Source organism: Elephantulus edwardii, unplaced genomic scaffold (assembly GCF_000299155.1).
Source record: "Elephantulus edwardii isolate Elephantulus edwardi_28Jun2011 unplaced genomic scaffold, EleEdw1.0 scaffold00052, whole genome shotgun sequence".
Lineage (NCBI taxonomy): Eukaryota > Metazoa > Chordata > Mammalia > Macroscelidea > Macroscelididae > Elephantulus > Elephantulus edwardii.
The window spans coordinates 11,287,005-11,312,191 of NW_006399802.1; the positions used below are offsets into that span (position 1 = coordinate 11,287,005).

The window sequence follows — 25,187 nt, forward strand, 5'->3', positions numbered from 1 at the left end:
TCAGGGGACATTTGACGATGTCCAAAGACATGTTGGGTTTTCACAACTGCGTGTACATGTGTGTGCACGCTACTACATTTACTAGGCAGGGATCAAGAACGCTGCCAGACACCCTGTAATGGATATGACAGCTCCCTGAAATGATCCAGCTCAAAATTCCAATAGTAATGAAGTTAAGAAATCCTGACCTGGATAATAGACTAAGTGGCATGCAGATAATCAAAGTTGTTCATCAAATTTTAAAAATGTTATTAAGATGTTGTTTTCTTAAAGTTGGGTTTTGGGGTCAAAGTTTGGTTTTGTGGGTTTTTTTGTTTGTTTGTTTTGTTTTGTTTTTAGCCAAAAGAACCAAAGAGCACAGAAAAGAAATAACACATATATTTAAAATATATTATAAAAAATAAAATAAAATATATTGTTAAAATATATTTTAAAAAGACATACGGCTCATCTTCATGTCTAAAATTTTATACTGTATTGTATTATGTACCTCCATTTGGGCAATGCAAAATAAAATTTAAACAGACTTTCTTCCCAAACCTTTGAGTAATATTTTTTATAATTTTATTTTAATAGTTTTAATGAACATTTACAGAGATTTTGGATTTCCATTCATTCATTGTTGCACTTAACTCCCTGCCCAGCCTTCCCCTCTGCCCCCCCCCACCCCCAGTTTGCTCCTGTCTTTGAAAAAGTAAAAGAAAAATTCTTTTTTTGGTACACAATCCCCCCTTACCCCTCCCACCACCCCAGGTACACTCCACAATGCACCCTTAATTCTGGACTCTTGTGATAACTATAATACCCTATCATATGTAACTTTTAAATTATTCTCTCCCTCCTCTGTTTCAATGCCTTATACATAATTTATCCAGTTTTTCTCAGTCTTCCCCCAACCCTGCTATCAGTCCCATTCTACGACAGTGGCACCATGCAGTGGGTAATATTGATGGCTCTGAAGGACACACCATATTTAACCTATGGCTTTATATGACAAATGGCTCATCACCATGCATGTTATTGGTGTAGAAGATCTACTTGAAAAGCATGGCTTTATGTTGTCACTGCGAATGAGAATTGACTTGATGGCCAAGAATTTTGGTAGTTTTAGGTGGTCAAAAGAAATAGCTAAATCTACCAGTAAAAATCTCTTGAGGAGCTCTGGTGGCCTTGTGGGTAAGGAGTTGCATTGGCAATCCTAAGGCAGGTGGCTTGAATTCGCCATTTGCTCCTTGGGAGACAGATGAGCTAACTCCTCATGTGTGATTTATCACCTCTGAAAATCCACTGGAAGGTCAGCTATGATTTTGGTTCCTACTTGACAGCAATGAGTTGTGTTGTTGAATTCTAACTGGTAAAAATAGTTAATTCCTGAAGTGCTTGACAGCAAAAATTATAACTCTTATTAAAAACCCTACTTGGTCAACTGACTAGAAGAAATGAATATTTATTCCTATTCCCCCCAATAAAACATGATCAGAGTATAGAAATTTTTTCACAATATCACATGCAAGCAAAATGTTGCTGAAAGTTATCAAAAAACTAGAACAGTACATTGACAGGAAACTGCCAGAAATACAAGCTGGGTTTAGAGGAGGCTGTGGCACAAGGAATGTCATTGCTAATGTCAGCTAGATCTTGGCTGAATGCACAGAGTACCAGAAAGATGTCTATTTGCATTTTATTGACCATCCAAAGGCATTTGACTGTGTGCAAGATACCAAATTGTGGCTAACATTGAGAAGAAAGGGAATTCCAGAACACTTGATTGTGTTAATGAGAAAGAAACTTATATACCAAAACTGAAGAGGAAACATTTGCTGTAGAAGGTCAAGGACTGCAGTCTCAATATAGATTACATCTCAACATAAACAAAACAAAGATTCTTACCACCCAGCCAATGGCAGCATCATGTTAGATGGAGAAAATATTGAAATTGTTAACAATTTCTTCTGGCTGAGATCCACAATCAACAGTCTTGGCATTAGCAGTCAGGAAATCAAAGACAAGTTACTTTAGGTGAGTCTGTTGTCAGGAACCTCTTCAGAGGGCTAAAGAGCAACGATGTGAGTCTAGAGACTAAAGTGAGTCTGATCAGGCACGATCTTCTCAATTGCTTGCTATGATGCATCAGAGAGCTGGATAATGACCAAAGATGACAGAAGAATTGATGCCTTTGAATTGTGGTGATGGAGAAGACTATTGAACATACCATGAGAATAAATAAATAAACCAAGAAAATAAATAGGTCTGTCTTGGAGAGGGTGAAGTCAAGTTTCTCCTTGGAGGCAAGGATTTTGAAACTCCATTTCACATACTTTAGGCACATGGCCAAGACAGACCAGTAGAGAAGGATATCATGCATAGAAGAGCAGAGGAACAGCATAGGAGAGGAAGACCCTGGATGAGATGGATTGATACAGTTGGAGTCAGTGAGACTGGCTCAGGATAGGGCAGGCTTCTGAACTGTTGTACATAGGGTTGTTAGGAGTCATAAGTGACTCGATGACCCATAACAACGACATTTGTTGAAATGGGACATCATGCTTGGAAAGGTGGAGGGTCAGCGAAAAAGAGAAAGACCCTCAATGAGATGGATTGGCACAGTGATAACAGCTTTGGGCTTGAGTATGTAAGATATGATGAGGATGGTACAGGATAGAACAGGGCTCAGGTCTGCTGCTTATAGCGTTGCTGTGAGTTATACTAGACTTGTGGGCATGTAACAACAACCATCCCCCCCAAAGGTGCTACTCACATCATTCACATTCTTAGCATGGTTTGTTTCAGCCATGTGGTAAAGTCAAAGCCAATGGCTACAAAGCCATGTTAAATAATCAATCCACTACACAGCACATATCTGTAAGTTTTAGGTCACTGCTAATTGGGACTTCTGTAGTTTAGTATCCACATTCTAACTGGTACAACCTGGTTATGAGATTATTTCAACAGTTTCTTCTGGTTCCATTTAAGTCCTTCAATATTCAATTTAGAGATTAGCGGTATTCCCCTTAGTAAGAGTTTATCATTATCATTCCCAATTTATTGGAGGTGCAAATGGGATAGAAGTTGGAAATGCACATGATGGCAGTAGGGTAGGACTGGTCTCCTTTGTATTGTAAGTCTCTATCAAATTCTAGAATCTCTGCTTAGTAAGATGGATCCATGTGTCTCTGTCCCAGCAGCAAAGGAGATTGGGATGGCAACTATTGGCTTTTCCATTGGGTTAGCATGAATCAAGAAGGCAGAGAATTTTTCAAACCCATTAAGTATGTAAACTAAAGATATCTAAACTTTTACTGAATGAATTAAATTAATCATCATCCCAATGTTGTCAGGAAGTTATAAAGAAAGAAGTTTAACTTGGCAGTCTCCCTATTTATGGAGTTGCCCAAGCAAAACCCACATTGTCACCTGTTATCCTCACCTCTTACTTCTCACAAGAATACTATCAATTTTATTCTTACACTCTCCTTAGTGATTGAGTCCTTTCTCCATCTCCACTGCCCTAGTTCGGTTCCTTATCAGTTCTTACCTGAACTGCTGAAATAGTTGTCTAACTGGTCGTCCCCGTGAGGTGACTAATCTGATTGCTCATGTTGCTCTAAGAAGAGTGTTTGTAAAACACAAGTTTACACTTAAAGAGTTTATTGGTTCCCATTTCTTAGAGGCCATTTCTTGCTATGCATCAGAAAGCCGCACAATGACTAGAGATGATAGAAAGAGAATTGATGCCTTTGAGCTGTGGTGCTGGAGAAGAGTATTGAATATATCATGGGCTGCTAGGGAAACAAGCAGATTCATCCTAGAGAGGGTGAAACCAGGCTGCTCCTTGGAGGTAAGGATTCTGAAGCTCCATGTGACATACTTTGGGCACGTTGCAAGGAGGGACCTGTCTTTGCAGAGGGGCATCATATTTGGGAGGGTGGAGGGAGAGGTCAAGAGAGGAAGACCCTGGATGAGATGGACTGACTCAGTGAGTGGGGTAGGTGTGTCAGAGGCAATAATGTTGGCTCAGGATAGAGCAGGGTTCAGAACTGTTGTACATGGGGTAGCTATGAGTTGCAAGTGACTCAACAATACATAACAACAACAACAACATTGCTTATAGGGTCATTTCAAAGTCCTTAATTTACTGTCATTTGCCCCACCTGTAGTTCCTGCCACTTCCCACAGACACCCCTATGTAGAGAGCACAAGGATCCCTGATGGTATAGTGTATAAGATTGCTGACTGTGGCCTGAAAGGACAGTGATTCAAATCCAGCAGCCACTCTATGGGAGAAAGACTGGTAGCCTCCTCCTATAAAGAGTTAGAGTCTCAGAAACCAAATGGGAAGTCTCTGTCAATTGTCATCAGAGTCACCCTTGTCACAGAGGGGCTACGACAATCCACCATGATGTTTCGTGTCCATACACACTTCCTTTTTGTTTTCTTTCCCTGAGCCTCTGCCCCTTCTCTACCTAGTGACATCCTCCCCTTCATTTCTGGCCAAGTCATCTCTCTTGAGAAACCTATCAAATTCCTACAGTGAAAGTTTAGGATATCTTCTTCTGCATGCCTATAGCCATTTGTATATAAGTCTTACGTAACATCTATTCTGCTATGCGCTACTGGCTTGATTCTATAGTTGTTCATATTCAAGATCATGAGCATCTTCAAGGTCTCGATCTGACGTTAGGTTTCATTGGGCATTATTGTATCAGTAGATGATGGTTGGTGCACTGCCAAACAGGTAATAACTTGGATTTTCTTTGCTTTCCCTGCACAGATTATTCAAAATGTTAAAAGTAACTTTTTAAAAATTGGACTGCCCAAACAACTATTATGGAACTATAAAATCTATAACCTTAATCGTTAATTAAGAATGCTGTTGACTGATAGTCTGGTATTTTAACTAATATTTTTAATACTTTATCAGAAGCTGGACATATGCCCAATAACCAGTAATCAGCCCACTTAAGGAGCCTTGTAAAATGCTCTGAATTCTCAGAAGCCGGTCCAGAAGTTATACAGTGTTATGATGATTACAATTAAGATTTTAATTATGATTTGTCTGCCTTAATGTTCAGGACTCACACTAAAAGAGACCTACAAGAGCCTGGTTTTTGTGTGTTTTTTTCATGAATGTATCTCAAGTACTTAGGATAGTACCTGGTAGATGGTAAGCCCTCAAATAAGAATTTGTTGAATTAATGGAAAAAGGACTGACATTCAAAATTAAGACTTTCTCTAAATTCATCAAACTGAAGTTTACATCCACTAAGATTCAAGGGCAGAATACTCCCTGGAGGCAAGGATTTTGAAGCTCTGTCGCACCCACTTTGGACAGGTGACCAGGAGGGACCAGTCTTTGGGGAAAAACATCATGGTTGGAAGGGTGGAGGGACCGTGTAGGAGAGGAAGATTTAGGATGTGATGGATTGACTTAGTGACTGGAGAAGTGGGATTGGGCCTGTCGTAAACAATGAGATTACCTGAGGATAGGGCAGAGCTCAGGGCTGTTGTGCACAGGGTCACTATGAGTGGCAGGTGACTGGATGGTGCATAACAACAACACAACAACAGCATGAGCTAAGTTAAAGTAATAAGGGTTTCTGCAGTAGTTCTGTTTTTCAAGTAAGCCCTCTCAGAAGAGAAGACACTTGAGCAGAGAATTGAATGACACAGGGAGTGAACTACCATGTATCTAAGGGAGGAACATCCAGGCTTAACTCTATCTACTTATCATACCCTCCCCCTACCTTCAAACAACTAAATTATTAAGAGTCTAAATGTGCCTTGTTTTAGCTTTTGCAGTATCTTTGAGAGGCTCACTTTAATTCCAGCATAGTTCAGATATCAAATGTAGATATTTGTCCAGGTAAACTGATTAAAATTCCCATTTGACGCCCTGTGGTAATTTAAGGGCCTCCCTAAGATTCTGTACAGTTTCTGCATGGTTTAAATTTAGGAAAGGTGTGTGTCAGGGCTGTGTCCTTTCTTCATACCTATTTAATCTGTATGCTGAGCAAATTATTCAAGAAGCTGGACTCTTAAAAATATAAAAAGAAGAAGCTGGACTCTATGAGGAAGAATGTTGCATCAGGATAGGAGGAAGATGCTTCAATAGCCTTCTGTATGCAGATGACACAATTTTGTCTGCTGAAAGTGAGGAGGACTTGAAATACTTGCTGCAAAAGATAAAACACTGCAGTCTTCAATATGGATTGCATCTCAGTGTCAAGAAAACAAGGATTTTCACCACTGGGTCTATAGGCAACATCATAATAAATGGAGAAAAGATTGAAACTGCAAATGACTTTATCTTAGTTGGATCTAGAACCAATACATGTGGTACCAACAGTAAGATCAGGAAATATATTTCACTGGGAAAGTTAGGGCCTCTCTAAATTATTAAGCAACAGTGATGTCAGTTTGAGGACTAAGGTGCACTTGATTTAGTCGCTTGCTATGCTGATGAGAGCTGGACACTAAATTAAGATGACAGAAAAATTGACACATTTGAACAACATGCGTGGTGTTGGAGAAGAGTGCTAAATATTCCATAGTCTACCAAAAGAACAAACAGATCTGTCTGGGAGAAGGTGCAGCCGGAATTCTCCTTGGAGGCAAAGATGATGATGATCCATCTGACATACTTTGGGCATGTTGCCAAAATAAGTTGTTCGCTGGAGAAGGACATCATGCTTGGAAAGGTGGAGAGACGTCAAAGGAGAGGGAGACCCTCAACCAGGTTGTTGTTATGTGCCATTGAGTTGCTTGCAACTCATAGTAACCCTATGTACAACAGCTCTAAACCCTACTCTATCCTGAGCCAGTTTAATTGTCTCCAACACACTCACCCTCACTGAATCTGTCTATCCCATCCAGCATCTTCCTCTTTTACACTGTCCCTCTACATTTCCAAGCATGATGTCCCTCTCCAAAGATGGGTCCTTTCATGTAACATACCCAAAGTATGTCAGATGGAGCTTCAAAATCATTGCCTCCAAGAAGCAGCCTGGTTTCACCCTCTTCAGGATGGACCTGTTTGTTCTCCTAGGAGTTCATGGTATATTCATTACTCTTCTCCAACACAACTCAAAGGCATTGATTCTTCTTCTATCATCCTTAGTCATTGTCCAGCTCTCTGATGTATAGCAAGTAGTTGTGAAGACCATGGCTTGGATCAGGTGCACCTTAGTTTCTAGGCTGTCATCATTGCTCTTCAGTACTCTGGAGGTTCCTGGCAGCAGGTTTTCCCAGTGCAATTTGTCTTTTGATTAGATTAGCACCGTGACTTCAGCAATGGGCTTGAGGGTGTTAGAGATTGTGAGGATGGCACAGGCTAGAACAGGGGTTCAGATCTGTTGTTCTTAGGGTCGCTATAAGTTGTACTTGTCTCTACACCACCTAACAAAATTTTGTAAGTTCCTCTTGGCTTATTTCATGGATGCCTGCTGGATCTAAGATTTGTTTCCATGCCTAATTTCTAAATTGACCCAAGTGTACAATAAGGCCTCTTCCATAATTATGTGTGCAAACTTGCACACACACACACACACACACACACACAGAAACATAAACACACATAAACATATGCACATACTCACACAATGATTTGTGACCATGGATAGATTTTTAATTTTTTTTTTTTTAGGGGTTTGAGAGTGAGGAGACAGAAGTGGTTTGTCTTGTCCAAAAGGCAAATCCACAAGCCTGACCTCTGACACGGGATCTGTATTTCTCTACTCACCCCTTCACCCCACAGGGTCCTTTACATCATCTTCCAAACTCTCACTGCCCTCCCCCAGCTCCTCATTTCTCTCTTCCTTATATATTCATTCCTTTTGCTTATTAGTGGCACAAGAACAAATCCTTCTCTCACACAGAATGTAGTTTGGCCAGCATCTTTTACTGCCTTGGTTTCTGCTCTCTGGACCTCACGTTCTAACCAAGTAGATTGTTAAAATATTTCTATAAAAGTGCCATCCTACAGTACACTCCTAGTTTATCACCTTTCTCAATATATCAGGCCAAGGAATAGAGAATAGCAGTATGCAGTGATGAGTTCTATTGTGAGGATAAATATAGACTACCACCATGGAGGAATACCTATGTCATCTTGGAGGAGGTAAGGGAAGGAAAACCTTGAAAAGGAGGTGGCACAAACAACAAATGCTGGTGAGGTTGCAGAGAAACTGGAACCCTTACTCACTGTTGGTGGGAGTGTAAAATGGTGCAACCACTGTGGAAGGTGGTATGGTGCTTTCTCAAAAAGTTGCAAATAGAGATACCATTTGATACAGCATTTCCACTACTGGGAATATACCCTAAAGAAACCATAACTGTCATCCAGGCAGATATATACACACCCATGTTTGTTGCAGCTTTGTTCACAATAGCAAGGAGTTGGAAACAACCTAAGTGTCAATTAACAAACAAATGGATAGGAAAGCTGTGGTATATTCACACAATGGAATACTATGCTGCATTGAAAAACAAGGAACTTATGCAATATTATTCAAAATGGGTGACCCAGGATGACATTATGCTAAGTGAAATATCTCAATCACAAAATGGCAAATACTACATAGTGCCACTGTTGTAGAATGGAACTGACATCAGGGTTGGGGTGAGACTGAGAAAAATTGGATAAATTATGTATACTGCATTGAAACAGATGAGGGAGAGAATAGTTTAAAAGCAATATATGATCGGGTATTATGGTTATGACAAGAGTCCAGAATGAAGGGTGCATAGTGGGGTGTACTGGGTAGGAGGGTTGAAATTCTATACCATAAAAGAATTTTTCTTTTACTTTTCAAAGAGAAGAGTGAACTGGGGAGGAGGGGTGGGCAGGGAGAAAAATGCAACAACGAGTGAATGGAAATCCCAAATCTCTGTAAATGTTCATTAAAATTAATAAAATTAAATTAAAAAAATATATATTAAAAGAGAATGAAAGAAAAGGAGGTGACATTTAAAGAAAATATGAGATTTAGCAAGGCAAGAAAGATGAGGACACATCCACAGAGCTTAGCAAATTTAGCATATGCTTGAGGAGATGTGTACACGTAGAGGAAGCTTGAGATGTTTGCGGGGACCAGCCCAAGAAGAGTTTGATGCTTCTGCTACAGAATTGTCATTGTATTCACAAGCAAGGAAAAAACGGAAGGATTTTGAAGGGTCACACAAACAGATTTGCCCTCCCTCCACCCCTTTCTAGAAATCACTACAAAGACCCAAAGGAGGGTGAGTAATTGGAGCAAGGGAGACACCTTGGAGGCACAGCATCTCATAGGCTGGGAGGGAGCCCCAGTTCCGGGGTAATGCCCTGCAGATGAGGAGAAGAGAATTGTCAAGCTGTGTAGACGGCAGACTGGACACAACCTGGTGGTTGAGGAGAGGAAGGAGGAGCACCTGTGACCGGGAGGAGCTGGTAAGGGTGTTTATTGGATAGGTGGGTAAGGCTTCTACCTGGGCAGCTGCAGAGTGGCATGGCCGCTCAGTGGGAGGTAGCACACAGGAAGGACAAGCGGCTTTGGGGGCAGCTGATGAATCTGTTCCCTTTTGTCTGTCCATCTGATAGGCGCCAGATGTTTATGCCTTTAAGAACCTACCCTCCTCCCTCCTCTGCTAGATGCAGGAAATACTGTCGCCACCTTCTCAGCTCCTTGCCGGTGACCATACTTCCTCTGAGGGCTAATGGAAAGTGGCCTGTCCTCAGAGAGAAGGGGTAGCATCCCTGAATAGCAGGAAAGGCAAGGTCATAACGCGGGATAGTGCTTGAGCTGGTTAATGGCTGTGCGACCCCATCAAGTCTTCACTTTCTGAACATTCGCTCTTCCATCTAAACTTTGATGATGGGAGACAGTATTTAACCTCATACATACTTTCAAGATTTCACAGCAGAGTTAAAAATCCTGAGGAGAAAAGTGAAGAAAATATATGTGTGGGTGGTATATGTGAAATTCTCCACCTTCCTGCAACCCCTCTGAGGAAAAACCCAAGGGCCATTGAGATGTTATTCGGGGAAATTTCCACCTATGTTGTTTGGCTCAGGACTTCTTTTGTAGTGAAAATAGGCCCTGAGAGGAAGATAATGTGCCATTAGCACAATAATGTCAAGGTTAATATTTCACAATGTGTAAGGTCAAAGCCATTTTAATTGGAGGAACTTCATGTTATACTGAGCAGAGTGATGTTCATTAAATAGAATTCTTCCAGAGATATTAACCTTCACATCAATCAGAAGGAGAGAGGCCTGTGCCATTAGTGGTAGAGAGAGACCAGACTTCTAATCCAGTTCTCACCACGTCTGCACCCCTCCCCAAGGTCAGCCTCGTGCCTGGCCACCTTTGGGCCTCAGCAGTCATCTCGGCAATGAAAAACTCTCCTCGCACAAAATACATATGCAGCCTATATAGAGAGTACAAGACGTAGGAAGGAATAGAGTGGAGGCCGGGGAAGGGTGTTGACATCATATAGGGAGATCTTAAAATGGGCGTTGAGGGACTAGGACAATTGGTGGAACAAGGGAACACCAAGGTGTGACCCCCTCCAAAAGCCTAAACTGTTAAACTTGGCCCCTCTCCTAGTATACAGAGCCCCGTCGCCCTGTTCTCTGCCCTCCTACTTTGTGGCTGGTTTGCCCTTAGTGGAAAAAAAGCACATAAACCTCCATTAGCATTCAGGGATGGTCCATCTGAGGAAGCCTGCCACACAGGTCCCTTAGCCCCTGACAGAGGCTCCTCTGAGTTGGGATTTCTAAATCAGGACGATTGAAGACAACAAGCAGGCAGCCCCAGGCAAGACCTTGAATCGAGCTCCAGTGCCTTATCTCCAGGAAGGACATCTGGCAAATGGCTGCCAGGATGTCACACACCCTTTCCACCCGTGCAGTTCTTCACAGCAGCCAACACACCCTCCCTTTAGGGGTGAAGAGGATCAGAAAAAGAGTCTGAATGAGCCCTATCTCCTTCAGAGAGAACTTCAGAGAATGGGGAGTCAAGGCCATGTTCATCTGGGTAGGAGGCTCAAGCTTTTCCTGAGACTGGAGGAGGCCCTGAGCAAGAGGTAGCCAGCCTCCTGCTCCCCATTACCGCTGTCCCATTTCCGCATAGGTTGTCTTTCACCTAAAACTCCCTCCCTACACACACACACACACACACACACGCTGTCATTGCCACCATCCACCCAGCTTCCAACACACTAGCTGAAAATCACTTTTCTTCACAAAAATGGGAAGATATCAAAACCACTTCCTTGGCTCCAGCTCTGTGCTGACTGCGGGCCATGAAAGGCCCTGAGTGGCTTCTACCCAGAAGAGCTCCTGACATGGGGAGAGGCATGTGACAGCGTTGTGACCTGCTCTCAAAGGACACCTCAGTTCTGGAGTTCTGGCATCCCCACCATAAAGATCCAAGGATCCTCCCCACTCCATCCTGGAATGAGGGTAGGAATTCCCACCATGTCTGGCTTGAAAAGCCTTGTAGGAGTGGAGTTACTGTGGGGAAAGAGAAGGGACCCCTGTGGCCCCAAATATCCTCCCTCAGGAGCCTAGAGCCTCCTCCCCCTGCCTGTTTACCCCCTGTCCTCAGTACTGGTGGGACTCAGCCCCAGAAGACAGCGATTGAAGCTTGAGGAAGGCTGGAGGGTGACCGCTAGTAACCTCCTTGCATGTGATGGTGGCCAGCTGCCAGGCCGACTCCCTCCTGTGGGCTCCCAGCTGGCAGCAGCTCTGAAGTCAGACAAGCAGTGACTCCTGGGCTGTCTCAAGGGGATTGGTCAGCCTAGGGCCTACACACGAAACTGGCTTCTAACTCCTACCCAGATAACAAGCGAAGTCAGCAGGACTTGCTAAATGCCCCCGGCTTTTAAGCCAGCTGGTGTGTCTAGACCAGAAAAAAACAGAATGAGCAAAGCTTACTCACCCCAGGCTGAAGCAGACAGAACAACAGTTCTCAAAGCACTTCACGTTCCTCATGTGCGTTTCCCTGTCTTGCAATCCAGAGCAGGGTTCTGCCTACGCTGGGGCTCAGTTACCTCCTCTGTGAAATGGGGAGAGTAAGAGTGCCTGGACCACCTTCTAGCTGTGCTCTGGTGAGCAATTACTTAATTGTGCTTCAATTTCTTCATTCACCAAATGAGATTAAGAACAGCATCAACCTCATGGGATAGTGGAAACATTAAATAAGTGGATTCACAGAGAGTACTTAGAACAGTATCTGGCTCCATGGGAGGAAAACAAACCCAACTGCCCCTCACTTACTGCCATCAAGTTGCAACCAACTCACGGCTAACTCTCCAGCGAGTTTTCAGAAGCTGTAAATCACACAAGAAAAGATTGCTTGTCTCTCTCCCTTGGAGCCACTGGTGGATTCGAACCACCAAAAAAGTGCTGTATTTGAGTTAGCAACACAACTCCCTATGGCTAATGGCACCAGAGCTCCCTGGCTACGTAGAAAGCACTCAATACGTGTGCTCTGGTCGCTCTCATTCCTGTTGAGTCAGAATCAGCTCATAACTGACCCTCCAGTGGGTTTTCAGAGGTGATAAATGCCCATCTTTCTCCCTCAGAGGAGGTAGCAATGATACTCTCTACTTGCTAGGGCACCTAACTAAATATTCTTGTGTATAGAACTGTTGTGAGGATTAATCCAATAGCAGATGGCATTTCACATAGTTACTACATTTCTGGCACTGGGCTCAGTCCTTGGCAGGAATTCTCATGTGGATAATGTACAGAACATGTTGATGCAGAAACCAACATATAGTGGTAGGAGTTGCCAGAGAGTTAAGTGGATTCTGACCCATAGTAACCCCAGGTTTGTGCGCACAGAGTAGAACTGCCCCATAGGGTTTTAATTACCAGGCTTATTTCTGAAGTCCCTCTGGGTGGGTACAGACTGCCAATCTTTTGGCTAGAATCAGATTTTTACCCAAAAAGCATACACCTTCTACATTTGTTTGCCAACTACTTCCTTTCCTTCCCTCCAAGTGGTATTTTCGTAAGTTCACTATCTGTTATTTTTTCTCTTACAGCAATGTTCTGTTGTGTTGATTTTAAAAACAAGCAAACAAAACCCAACAAAACAAAAGTGGCACAGAACACTTACAAACACACCTCTGGAGGAGGATGCGACTGACAAACATGGCAGGTAACTTAGGTTATTTGGGTAAAAATAATGCAGTTGGTAGTTAGGCCACTTAGCTGTTAGTGCCCCAGGGACCCCCTTGGGACCCTCTGGGGCATGTTGTGCTGCTTACCCAAAGATAATGCTTCCCTAGCAGTTCTTATCCTCCAGCATTTCCTCAGGAGAAATAAGAGTATTCGCCTTCTCATGTGATTTACAGCCTCGGAAACCCAGTGTCTGGTTGCTACATGTTGAAACTAACCAGACAGTGGTGTGTTTGAGAAGCCCTCAAGAAGTGATCAGTTGAAGTCAAGCTAGTTGCTGTCAAGTCAGTTCCAACCCACGATGGCCCTGTGAGCACCAGAGCTGAACTGTGCTCCCCAGAGTTGTCGGGGGCTGTGACAGAGCAGGTTTCAGGGCTATTGTAAGGTCGCTATGAGTAGCAAACACTAACAACAACAAGATCTTTTAGAAGTAGATCACCAGGTCTTTTCTTTAGAGGCACCTGTGGGAGAATTCAAACTGCCCACCTTTGGTTAGTAGCCAAGCACTTAGATTTCAATCTCATCTTCTAGAACAAAGACCTCTATGTTTCTACAACCTACAACCCTCCCTTCTTTCTGGTGCTTAGTCCTTCACACCTGCTCCAGTGCTAACAAGTAGTTTCCTTTTAAGGAACTTATCAGAGTGCCTCTGCTGCTCTGATGCATGGAGCCTGAGCTGCCTGCACGCAGCAAGTATCGCTCCTACACTGGGAAGGACCAAGGTTGCCTCCTAATGGCCCTTCTTCTTCAGGAGACGGAAGCCACGCACCTACAGACAAAAGAAGGCTGCAAACAAATGAAACGGGGTCATGATGTTCCCAAGGAACAGCCCTCGCCCCAGCTCCAACTATGCTTTCTACCCAAATGTCTCTCTGTAGAGGCTCATGACAAGAACCCCTAGTTCTCCCTAATTGAGGAAAGTGCACCCTACAGCCACGAGTGGCGGGGTGATAGCTATTTGCCTGCATGCTACATATGGAAGGCAACATTTTACTGAAGACATGAATTTCTGAACTGTGGGCAAGTCACTTCCCCTTCAAAAGCCACAGGTTTCTTATTTGTAATATTGAAAGAATAAAACTCGGGACACAAGCCCTAGAAGCCAGTAGACACAAGGAGGTGAGGAGTTTACATAAGTACGTGCTTTGTAAGTACTGACAGCCCAGAGCACGGAGGGAGCTCCCAGCAAAGGCAGCATGAACACCTTGGGTAAAGAGCTTGCACATGCAAGACCTAGATCATCACCCAGAATAAAAGCACACGCTCAAAGCTGGGAAAAGACAATTTCCCCCAAGACTTTATCAGTAATTGCTTACCGTAACAGGTAGGGAAGCTATGGGCAGGAGGCGCAAGTTGGCAGCTATGGGGAGGCACGGCTTGTGAGGGCAGAGGTAACAAGAAAGCACTGGGGCTGTCTGTCTATTTGATGCCCATGTGTGCAAGCTGTGAACTGTCACTTGTCAGAGCTCAAATATTCATTGAAAAGGACCAAGGGTTAGTGTGTTGGAAGGTAGCTTGAGTAAATTCACAAGAGTCTGCTGTGACATTTTCTTGACTTTTGCAAGCTGGTTGTTAAACATAGCCATTATTAAAAATTAAATAATGTATGTAGGGAGCTCTGGTGGCCTAGTGGTAAGAATCTGCCCTGCAATCCCAAAGACATGCAGTTTGAATCTGCCAACTGCTCTGAGGGAAAAGAATGGACAATCTCTCCTTTGCAATTAACTGCCTCTGAAAACCCACTGGAGGGGCAACCATGGGTCGGTTTCGACTCAATGGTACTACAACAACAACAACAACATGCAATTTATACATCTATATATACATTAACATTTTTATATATTCAAACATTTACATTTATGAACCACTGTCCTTGAGTTGATGCTTATATTCAGTAAAACTGTGACAAAGTAGAATTGTCTCATGAGGTTTCTAAGGCGGGCATCTCTAGCTACTAAATAGTTCTCTTGCAGAGTCACCGATGGATCCAAATTGCCAATCTTGCAAACCTCAGCTGAACTTCTAATCACTGCACCAGCAAGACTCCTTCAAATTATGTTGTTGTTGTTGTTAGGTGCCATCAAGTCAGTTAGTCCCAGCAACCCTATGGACAATAGATCTGAATCCTGCCCTGTCCTGAGCCATCCTCACATCTCTGATAAGCTGAAGCCCATTATGACGGTCACTGTGTCAATCCATCTTATTGGGTGTCTTCCTCTATTTCTCTGGCCCTCCACCTTCCCCAGCATAATGGCTTTCCAAAGACTGGCAGACTGTTAGACAACATAGCCAAATTGTATGGGATCAAGTTTCATCATCCTTGTTTCTATGGAGTACCCTGGTCAGACTTCATCCAAGACAAGCAAGTTGTTGCTGTTGTTTAATGCCGTCAAGTTGTAGACGACTCATAGCGACCCTATGAATGAACAGCCTGAGCACTGTTTGTACATAGAGTTTCCGGAGGCAAGCCATTTTGGAAGTGGATGCCGCTCCTGCTTCCAGGCTTGATTTAATCGGGAAGCTCCCGCCAACACTGTCCACCATGGGTGCCCATTACCACGATTGGCACATCACTGTCACAGGCTTCAGCATCACAGCAACCACGAGTTACCTCTGTACAACAATGCACAGACCAGTGCTATACCACCTAGAAGAATGTTTCACAGGAAGACAATTTGAACCTGGCCCAAGGGCCACAGGCCCGAGGGCCCTTTGGGCTTAAGACCACCTCCTGGTTCAAACCCTAGGCCCAGGCTGGCTAGCCTCACTCCAGGGACAGAGCAAACCTGCACGTCAAACGCATTCCTGGAAAAGCAGTCGACTCCAAAAGCTTGCCATGATTCCTGCACTCCCACCACCACGCTCCTGCCTTCTGGCAAGGAGAGCTTCCCATGAGCCTGGAAGGAGTCAGCCAAACCAGGAACAACATGGCCGCTTCTTTCCCAGCTGTCTTTGGGCTTTTGGAGTCAACTGCTTTTCCAGGAATGTGTTTGACGTGCAGGTTCCCTCTGTCCCTGGAGTGAGGCTAGCCAGCCTGGGCCTAGGGTTTGAACCAGGAGGTGGCCTTAAGCAAGTTATGTACACTTATAATTATATAAAGGATATTCAAGGCAATGATAATAAATACTAAAATCTCACTACACCCTGATTTAATATACTTTACTATTATCTATGTCCTTGAGGCCTATTTATATTTAATGTATCTTTTAAATGGAGGCAAAGATGGTGAAGCTTTGGACATGTAGCTAGGTTAGGCTATTCCTTAGAAAGGGACATCATGCTTGGAAAGAAAGAGGTCAGAAAAGGAGAAGAAGACCCTCAGTGAGATGGATTGACATGATGATTTCAGCAATGGGCTGAGATAACCAACAGCGTCAGAGATAATTACGATGGCACAGGACAGGGCAGGGTTCAGGTAACTGTTCACTATGAGTCACACTCAAGTGGATGGTACCTTAAAACCAAAACCAAGATGGAAAAACTGCACATTTCTTCCCAAGTCCTCTCCATCTCCCTCAGTGATGTCACATTATTGTTTATACTATGGAAATAAACAAACCCACGAATCATGAACACCCCTCATCCTACCCTTCTGAGAGCTGACTGTTAAACACTTACCCATATACCATGGACTACCGCAGGGCGCCCAGAGACTTGAGCTGTGGCCCAGGCAGAGCCTCCCTACTGTTTCTGTGCCTCTAGGGAAATCAGATTTTGTGACACTTTGAGCCTTGTTGTGTTTAATACTTAGGCTATATTTTCTCTATTAATTAGCTTTCTTTCTACAACTTCCTGTGAGGCATTTCATGAGGATGGCATTCCCAGGAGTGCTGAGAGGGCACATTTCCATACTGGCTCATTTGATAATAGAGAGCTTCATGAAGGTACTGCTGGCTTGGAATTATATAGGAAAGATCTAACAAAACAGTAGAAATGTGGAGATTATTCTTGCTTACTTCAACATTTACAATATTCTTGCAAGTGTTCATATACCGGTGCTCTATTCTCACCATAGATAAGGCACTAAGACAAGAGAAGAAGAATAAAAATACACATAGTTCTAGTCTCGGGAAGCTGGTAACATGGTGAAAGGAGGACTCTTTATTGTACCATCATATTCAAGTCTACACTGACCTCATCTCAAACTATTCTCCTTCAACATTCCATTTGATTTTCTCCATAATATATCCTCCTCTAACCTTCTAACATAAATTTTGTGTGTGTCATTAGGTTGGACCCAACTAATAACTGATCTTCCAGTGGGTTTTTAGAGGCAATAAATTGCAAGGGAAGAGATTGCCCATCCTTGTCTCAGAGAGCAGCTGGTGCATTTGGACCACATGCCTTTGGGATTACAGTGCAGTTTCTTACCACTGGCCACCAGAGCTCCTTACTTATTTTGTGTGATTATTTATAGACTTTCTTCACTCTCTGAAATGTAATCCCAGTGGACAGTAATCGGGGTCTTAAAATCTTTCAATCAGCCACTTGAGGTGCAACTAATTTTTTGTCCCTTTCTGGGACAAAGAAGAGCAAAGAAAATTAAGGACGTACTAAAATGATTAGTCCAAAGGACCATGGACCACAGACCACAGGAATTGCAACTTCCACAACCTTGAGATCAGAAAAACTAGATGATGTCTGGTCACCACTGCTGACCCTGTGAAAGGGATCACAGTAGAGGATACTGAATAGGGTGGGTCCCCTCAAAATTAAAAATAATTAAAAAGGCCAGGCTTACAATAGAGACTGGTGGAACCTCTGAGACTGTGCCCTTAGTGATCCTTCAAATCTGAAACAAAGCTTCCTGGGTCAACTTTCAGTCAAACAATAGACAGGTCTATAAGGTGACCAATAATATGAGTGAGGTAATCACTGGTGGAGCTCTGATGGCTTAATGACAAGAAGCTGCACTGCAATCCTGAAGGCACATGGTTCAAGGTCATCAGTTGCTCCACAGGAGAAGGAGGAGCAATCTCCTCCCATTCAATTAACTGCCTCTGAAAACCTCCTGGCAGGTCAGGTATGGGACGGTTCTGACTGGTACACAACAACAACAATAACTTCTTAGAATAACCAGTCATATATTGTTAGAAGAACAGTATTTTCCCAAGTATAAACTCCAGAATGTACGAAATGGGATAGAAGAATTCATGGCAATGAGAATTACAGAAGGAAATGAGGAAAGTATGATAATATTATGGGCACTGTAATTAATATTACAAAACAAAAACGCATATGAGTGGGAACACTGATGTTCATAGCAGAGTGATTTACAATAGCAAAAAAAATGGAAACAGCTCAAATGTCCATCAACAAATGAATGGATTGAAAAATTGTGGAACAGTCACAGGACAGAGTACTATGCAGTACTCAGGAGCAATGATTTCAAAAAACACTATATAACATGGTTAGAAAGCACTATTCTGAATTAACTAACTTGGTCATATAAAAACAAATGATATACAACAAGTGGATTACTTTAACAAACAAAATAAATACATTCTCTCACAAAAAAAATCCCAAATGAAACACAATGTATACAAATTTTGTATGTAAAACAACATAAATTTTTTTAAAAAATTTTAAAGTATTATGCTTGGGAGGGCGGAAGGACAACACAAGAGAGGAAGACCCTCAATGAAATGAATTGACTCAATGACTGGGTTAATGGGGTAGGTGTGTCAGAGACAATAATGTTGGCTCAGGATAGATCCAACATCAATAATCTGCATTAAGCAGATCACACAACCTTGCTTGCTGAAAATGAGGAGGCCCTGAAGCACTTGTTGCAGAAGATCAAGGAATGCAACCTTCAGGGTGGATTACATCTCAATGTCAAGAAAACAGATTCTCACCACTGGACGGATGGGCAGCATCGTGATGGATGGAGAGGATATTGAAACTGTCAACAGCTTCATCTTGCTTGGATCCACAATTAACACTTTTGGTGCCAGCAATTAGGAAATAAGGAGACACATTGTACTGAGAAGGTCTGCCGCTAGGGACCTCTCCAAATTCATGAAGAGTAATGATGCCAATTTGAGGACGAAGGTGCATCTGATTCAGGCCATAGTAGTTCCAATTACTTGCTATGCACCTGAGAGGTGGACAATGAATAAGGATGACAGAAGAAGAATTGATCCCTTTGAGCTGTGGAGTTGGAGAAGAGCCCTGAACATCCCATGGATGGCCAGGAGAACAAATGGATATGTCTTAGCAACAATGCAACCAGAATGCTCTTTGGAGGCAAGAATGGTGAGGCTTCACTTCACAAACTTTGGACATGGTGTCAAGAGGGACTGACTATTTCTTGGAGGACACGATGCTGGGAAGGGTGGAGGGTTGGTGAAGGAGAGGAAGAACCTCAACCAGGTGGATTGAAACGGTGACTGATGCAATGAGCTCTTGTGCGTCAGGAAGTGTGAGGATGGCACGGAATAGAGCAGGATTCAGATCTTTTGCTCATAAGATTGCTATGAGTCGTACTCAACTTGAGGGCACCTAATAACAACAAGAATAGGATAGAGCCCGGTTCAGAGCTGTTGTGCATAGGGTCACTATGAGTTATAAGCGACTTCACTGCACATAACAATTACAATTATGAATTACTAAATGACAGTCTAATATGCTTTGTAGACTTTCTTAAGTCACTTAAGTCACCATAAAAAAGAAATGAGGTTGGCTCTTCTGATCAGGCTGCGGGACTGGGCTAATTGTGACAGAGGGGCAGCACTTTCACTGCAACACCTGCCCCTATGTGCACATCACTCACAAGGGGACAAATCGGAAGCATCCCAAGCTGAAAGAAGGGGATGATGTGCTGGGTGGAGCAGCTGCCTGGGAGAATGTCGACTCCACGGCAGGGCCATGTCCTAAATATGAATATCCCTGTGCCTACAGACCCTCTCAGCTGACGAGCCGATGACCACCTTCTGCAAGTGCTGCAGTGCCCAGTGTGGGCACTGATGGAGGGACAGAGGGCCAGGCAGGCTGGCCCAGCAGCGTCTGTGTAAGGTCCTGTGTAAGCTGGTGGATTACCAGAAGGACTGTGAACTATACCCAGGGCTATTAGATGATGTGGTGGAAAGCCAGTCCTCCCGAGGTGAAGGCAGAGTGTGGACACTCAGCCCATCTGCCAGTCAGAGAGGACACCTTCATCACTATCTGGGGAGTCTGTGCGTAGTTGAGGAACACCCTCAGCTGTGCCCGCTCTGCTTCAGGTCCAGGTTGTTCGACTTTACATTTACTTAGCAATATATTAGTACTTTAGCTTTTCTTAGATAGTTAAGTGTTCATTATAAACCTATTTAAGAAAAACTTATTTGGAATAATAAAAAGAAAAAATCCAAATAAGTTCATTAATAAAAAATATAAAATAAAAGTGTAAACCACCAAGGACAGGAATTTTTCTTTGTTCCATCCTAGTTTCCAAGACATTGTTGGTTCACCATAAGTATTTTTTGAATGATTGAAAGATAATAGCAAAATATATAATACCACCTTTTTTCCTAATAGAACAAAACACTAAATGGCATTCTAATTCCCATTTCATAGCTCGGGCAAGTCAGGATCCATCCTGAGCCTCAATGTCTTTATCTACAAACTACAGGATTTGGCATGGCAGCCTCTAAATTTCAAAATTAAGCATTTACGATCCCTTGAGGCTCTCCTAGACATGCTAGGAACTCTGGTGGCCTAGCTGTGGGTAAGGAGTTGCACTGCCAACCCAAAGCCAGGCAATTTGAATCAACCATTTGCTCTGAAGGAGAAAGATGGACAGTCTCCCCTGATGTGATTTACAGCCTCTGAAAACTCACTGGAGAGTCAGCTATGAGTCTGTTTGGAGTCCATGGCACATAACCACAAGAGATATGCTAAGTATGGCCTGTTACCTGTACAACCATTTCTCCAGGACACTGTCTTTCTGCAGCTCCAGGCAGTCATCTAACTTCCTGCCACACTAGATCCTCTCCTGTATTAGCGATTAGACTAGCAAAGGCTCTTAAGCCTCTGGCTGTCCTGGCCCAGCGAGAAAGATCAGCCCAGATGAAGAAGACTGAACCAAACCAGTTCTCCTCTGAGAAATTTAAATTGTGAAATACAGATAGAATTAGGCAGCTTGCAGAAAGTCAGAGGTCAGAAGCCTGAAAGAAGCTGGATAGCACAATTAGCAGTAAGTGGGCCAAGCTGACAGTCAGCAGAAGCCATTATGTAGAGAAAAGATGCAGTGTGTGTATGAAGAAAGCTAGATTTTTATAAGGGAGAGGAGTTTATATGAGCAAAAAACTGGGAATAACCTAAATGTCCAGCAAAGGGGAATGTTGATGAATCATTCACATGATGCCTGCACTGATCCATCAGGATAAAAACAAGAGACAAACCCAGATTACTTATTGCAATGACTTTAATTAGAAGAGGAGTTACCCTGTCATGATTGTGGGTCGCCTGTGAAATTTGTTTGCCATTCAATTATACTTTTCAAGTAAATTTTATCAGCTCGTTTTGGACCCATTCTATTGGGAACATCCTTGTGGGGCAGCTGGTGGCCAGCCCAGACATAGCTGGAGAGCCTTTGCCAATGCATTGGCCCCCAACTCATATCAGCTGAGATTAGGGGAGAAGCCAGCACTCCTACTAAATGGAGAAGGCTGTTCTTGCCTCAAATCCCTAGCCTGCCTAATTAATGAAAAAGTACAGTCTTTTAAAATTACATTTACCAAAAGTTTTTTAAGATGTGTGGAAATACATAGCATATAGCAAAGTAAAACAACAAAAAAACCAGCCAAAAATTAGAAAAATCATCTCATGTGGAGTGTGTGTGTGTGTGTGTGAGAGAGAGAGGGGGGGGCGGGCTTTCCCTTTGCTAATAGAAGGGAAATGTTTGTTTCTTCTTAAATGTTCATCTCGTAGTTATGCAGAGACAAGGGAACTATGAGCCTCCAGCAGAAGTCGATTTCCCATCTGTTTCCGTAAATAAAATTTTACTAGAATGCCGTCATACCTATACATTTAAGTATTGTCTTTGGCTGCTTTTGTGCTACAATGGTAAAACTGAATAGTTACAACAGAGACGGGTCCACAAAGCTGGCCCTTTATTTTTAAAAGTTGGCTGATTTCCTACTTTAGGGTGTTAAGGCACACATGGAGGCCGGATCATTCAAAACTATTCTTTATCACAAGTTCCAAGTCTTATATTTCAAATCAAACAGAAGCCACAGAGCCCAGGGATTTCAGGGTAGGCTCCCGTTTTGTATTAAATTGTTTTTAACTTCTTGACAGCCTCAGGGCCTTCACAAGACCACCCCTAGAACCTGCAGGTCAAAGAGACAGAAGGTCAAACAGTATCGTAGGAGTATGCAATGAGGGTTGTAGAATGAATTATATTTGGGGCTAGGGGGGGGGGTTTGGGGAGGGGTGCGGGGGGGGATTGTGTACCAATGAGGGAGTTTTTCTTTTGCTTTTCAAGGAGAGGAGCAAATGGGGGGGGGGGGGGAGGGGTTTGTGCGGGGAGAAGTGTGCAACAATGAATGAATGGAATCCCAAAATCTCTGTAGATGTTCATTGAAATGAAAAATAAACAACCTAAATTAAAAAAAAATTATTATTCCTATGACATATAAAAAAAAAAACAACACCAGGATCTCTTGGTAGGTTGGTATCAATGGTGGATTCAAACAGCATACCTTTGGATTGACAGCACAAATCTTTACCCACTGGACTGCTAGAGCTCCCTTATGCTTACACAGACACATTTTAAATCTTAGAAAAATAGGTACTGGTAAATTCACTGTTGTTCCTTCTTCTATATAAATTTGTAGGTTTCATGATCTGGTAACACAAGTGTGCACTGCTTTTATGATCAGGAAAATTAAATACCTTTCATCTTGAAAACATTTTTAAAAAATGACTAATAAGAACAGAGAGCTTAGAGGCCAGGGAGAATCACATGGTGACATCTCTGCAGGGTCAGAAATCTGGGTAACTCTTAGCCAATCTCAGCTTGTTTTCTTAACTTGAGCACTTCTCAGAAAGAGCTGAAATCTGGAAACCCCAATATTTTCATGGCTTGCTTAGCCACTTGGCTCGTAAATGTCATTAATCCTACATTCTCTTCTCTCTTGGGAAATTCAGTGCCCTCTGGGCCTTGAAACACAGCCTCTATAAAGATTCCACATTTTTTCGCCTCAGTTTGGTCATAGGTTCTCTTTGCAAAACCACGGTCATTGGCTCTGCATGACAGAAAAGCCATTCAGACTTGGATTTAGGATGGACTCTCATTCAGTTGCTTTAGCCAAATTACTAACCCTCTCATTATAACAGAGAGGCAATCTACCTTTAGGGGGGAAAAAAGAAAAGGGAAAAGAAACAAAACAGAAAATCTCTCCCCTTTCTCCCCACTTACTCCTGTTCTTTCCTAAAAGGACCAGATGTTAGTCTGAACTGGAGACTCTGGAATCACAATGCTCCAGTGGTTCTCAAATCAGAGCCATCAATGCTCCTCCTCTCTTTCCTGAAACAAGAGTAGTCAGAGAAGCATGGTCTTCTCTCTTATGAGGGAGCAGCATCCCTCTTTCCGCAGATAGATTGAAAAGGAAGAAAGATAATCACTTTACCCAATGGAGGGTCAGTGATGAGTCAGTTCTCAGAGAAGAGTGGGATTTTCAGAAGGCTGAACTTCACGAGGAGGAAATGTGGCATCACGACTGGAGGAAGACTCATCAACAACCCGTGTTATGCAGATGACACAACTTTGCTTGGAGAAACTGAGGAGGACCTGAAGTATCTGTTGCAGAAGGTCAAGGACTGTAGACATCAATATGGATTGTAGCTCAACAACAAGAAAACAAAGATTCACCCAACTGGGCTGATTGGCAGCATCATGATAGATAAAGAAGATATTAACAATTTCATCTTGATCAGATTCACAATCAGCACTCTTGACATTAGCAATCAGGAAATCAAAAGACAAGTTGCATTGGGAAAGTCTGCTGTCAGGGACCTCTCCAGAGTCCAACGGAGCAACAATGTCAGTCCAAAGACTAAGGTGTGCCTGACCCAAGCATGGTCTTTGCAATTGCTTGCTATTCATAAGAGAGCTGGACAATGGAAAAGTATGGCAGAAGAAAGATTGAAGCCTTTGTGTTGTGGTGAGAAGAGTATTGAACATACCAAGGACTGCCAAGAGAACAAACAGGTCTGTCCTGAAGAAGGTGAAACCAGATTACTCCTGAGAGGCAAGGGTTTTTAGGCTCCGTGTCACATACTTTGGACTTATTGTCAGGAGGGACAGGTCCTTGGAGAAGGATATCATGCTCAGAAGGGTGGAGGGTCAGCACAGAAGAGGAAGAACCTGGATGAGATGGATTAACACAATAACTGTGGTAATGGGGTCAAGTGTGTCAGAGACTGTGAGACTGGCTCAGGATATGCAGGATTCAGAGCTATTGCCCATAGGGTCGCCATGAGCCATAGATAACAGGACAGTAGATAATAACAACAACAGCACTCTTGCACTCATGCCTGTGATTTTCTGCCAGCTAGCCTGTCAGAAAATGGTAACATACTAAGATTTGGATTTGAATTTAAGAGAGGGGGGAAAATGTCCCTCTTCTGCCCCCTTCCCCCAGCCTTGTCTGTATCACCAAAAATCTGTTCTCAAAATGTCAACTCATAATCATCGAGTGGGAACTCCCTTGTGGCTGGAGTTCCTGAGGCTGTAAACTGCACAGGGGAAGGTTGTTCTTCTTCCTTCAGAGCTGGTAGATTCAGACAGTCAGAAAGGCACTGCCTCTGGGGTCGCAGGGTAACGTCCTATGCACTGTGCCACCTGACCTCCCTAGGTGTTTTCTTTCTTTCCTCCTCTCTTCCACCTACTCTTCCTCCAACCCTACCTCTTTCTTTTCTTTTTTGCATTTCAAGTAAGATAAAGTTGCACGGCCAACCCAAATGTACATGGTTTGAATCTGCCCGGTGCTCAGGGGGAGAAAGATGGGCAACCAGCTCCTGTGTGATTTTCTGC

The 25,187-nt window shown here is 43.1% G+C and overlaps 1 pseudogene; it reads left to right on the forward strand.

Annotated features, from left to right (window-relative positions):
- Positions 1-980: 980 nt before the first annotated feature.
- LOC102844057 lies at positions 981-20,419 on the forward strand (annotated as a pseudogene).
- The last annotated feature ends 4,768 nt before the right edge of the window (positions 20,420-25,187 follow it).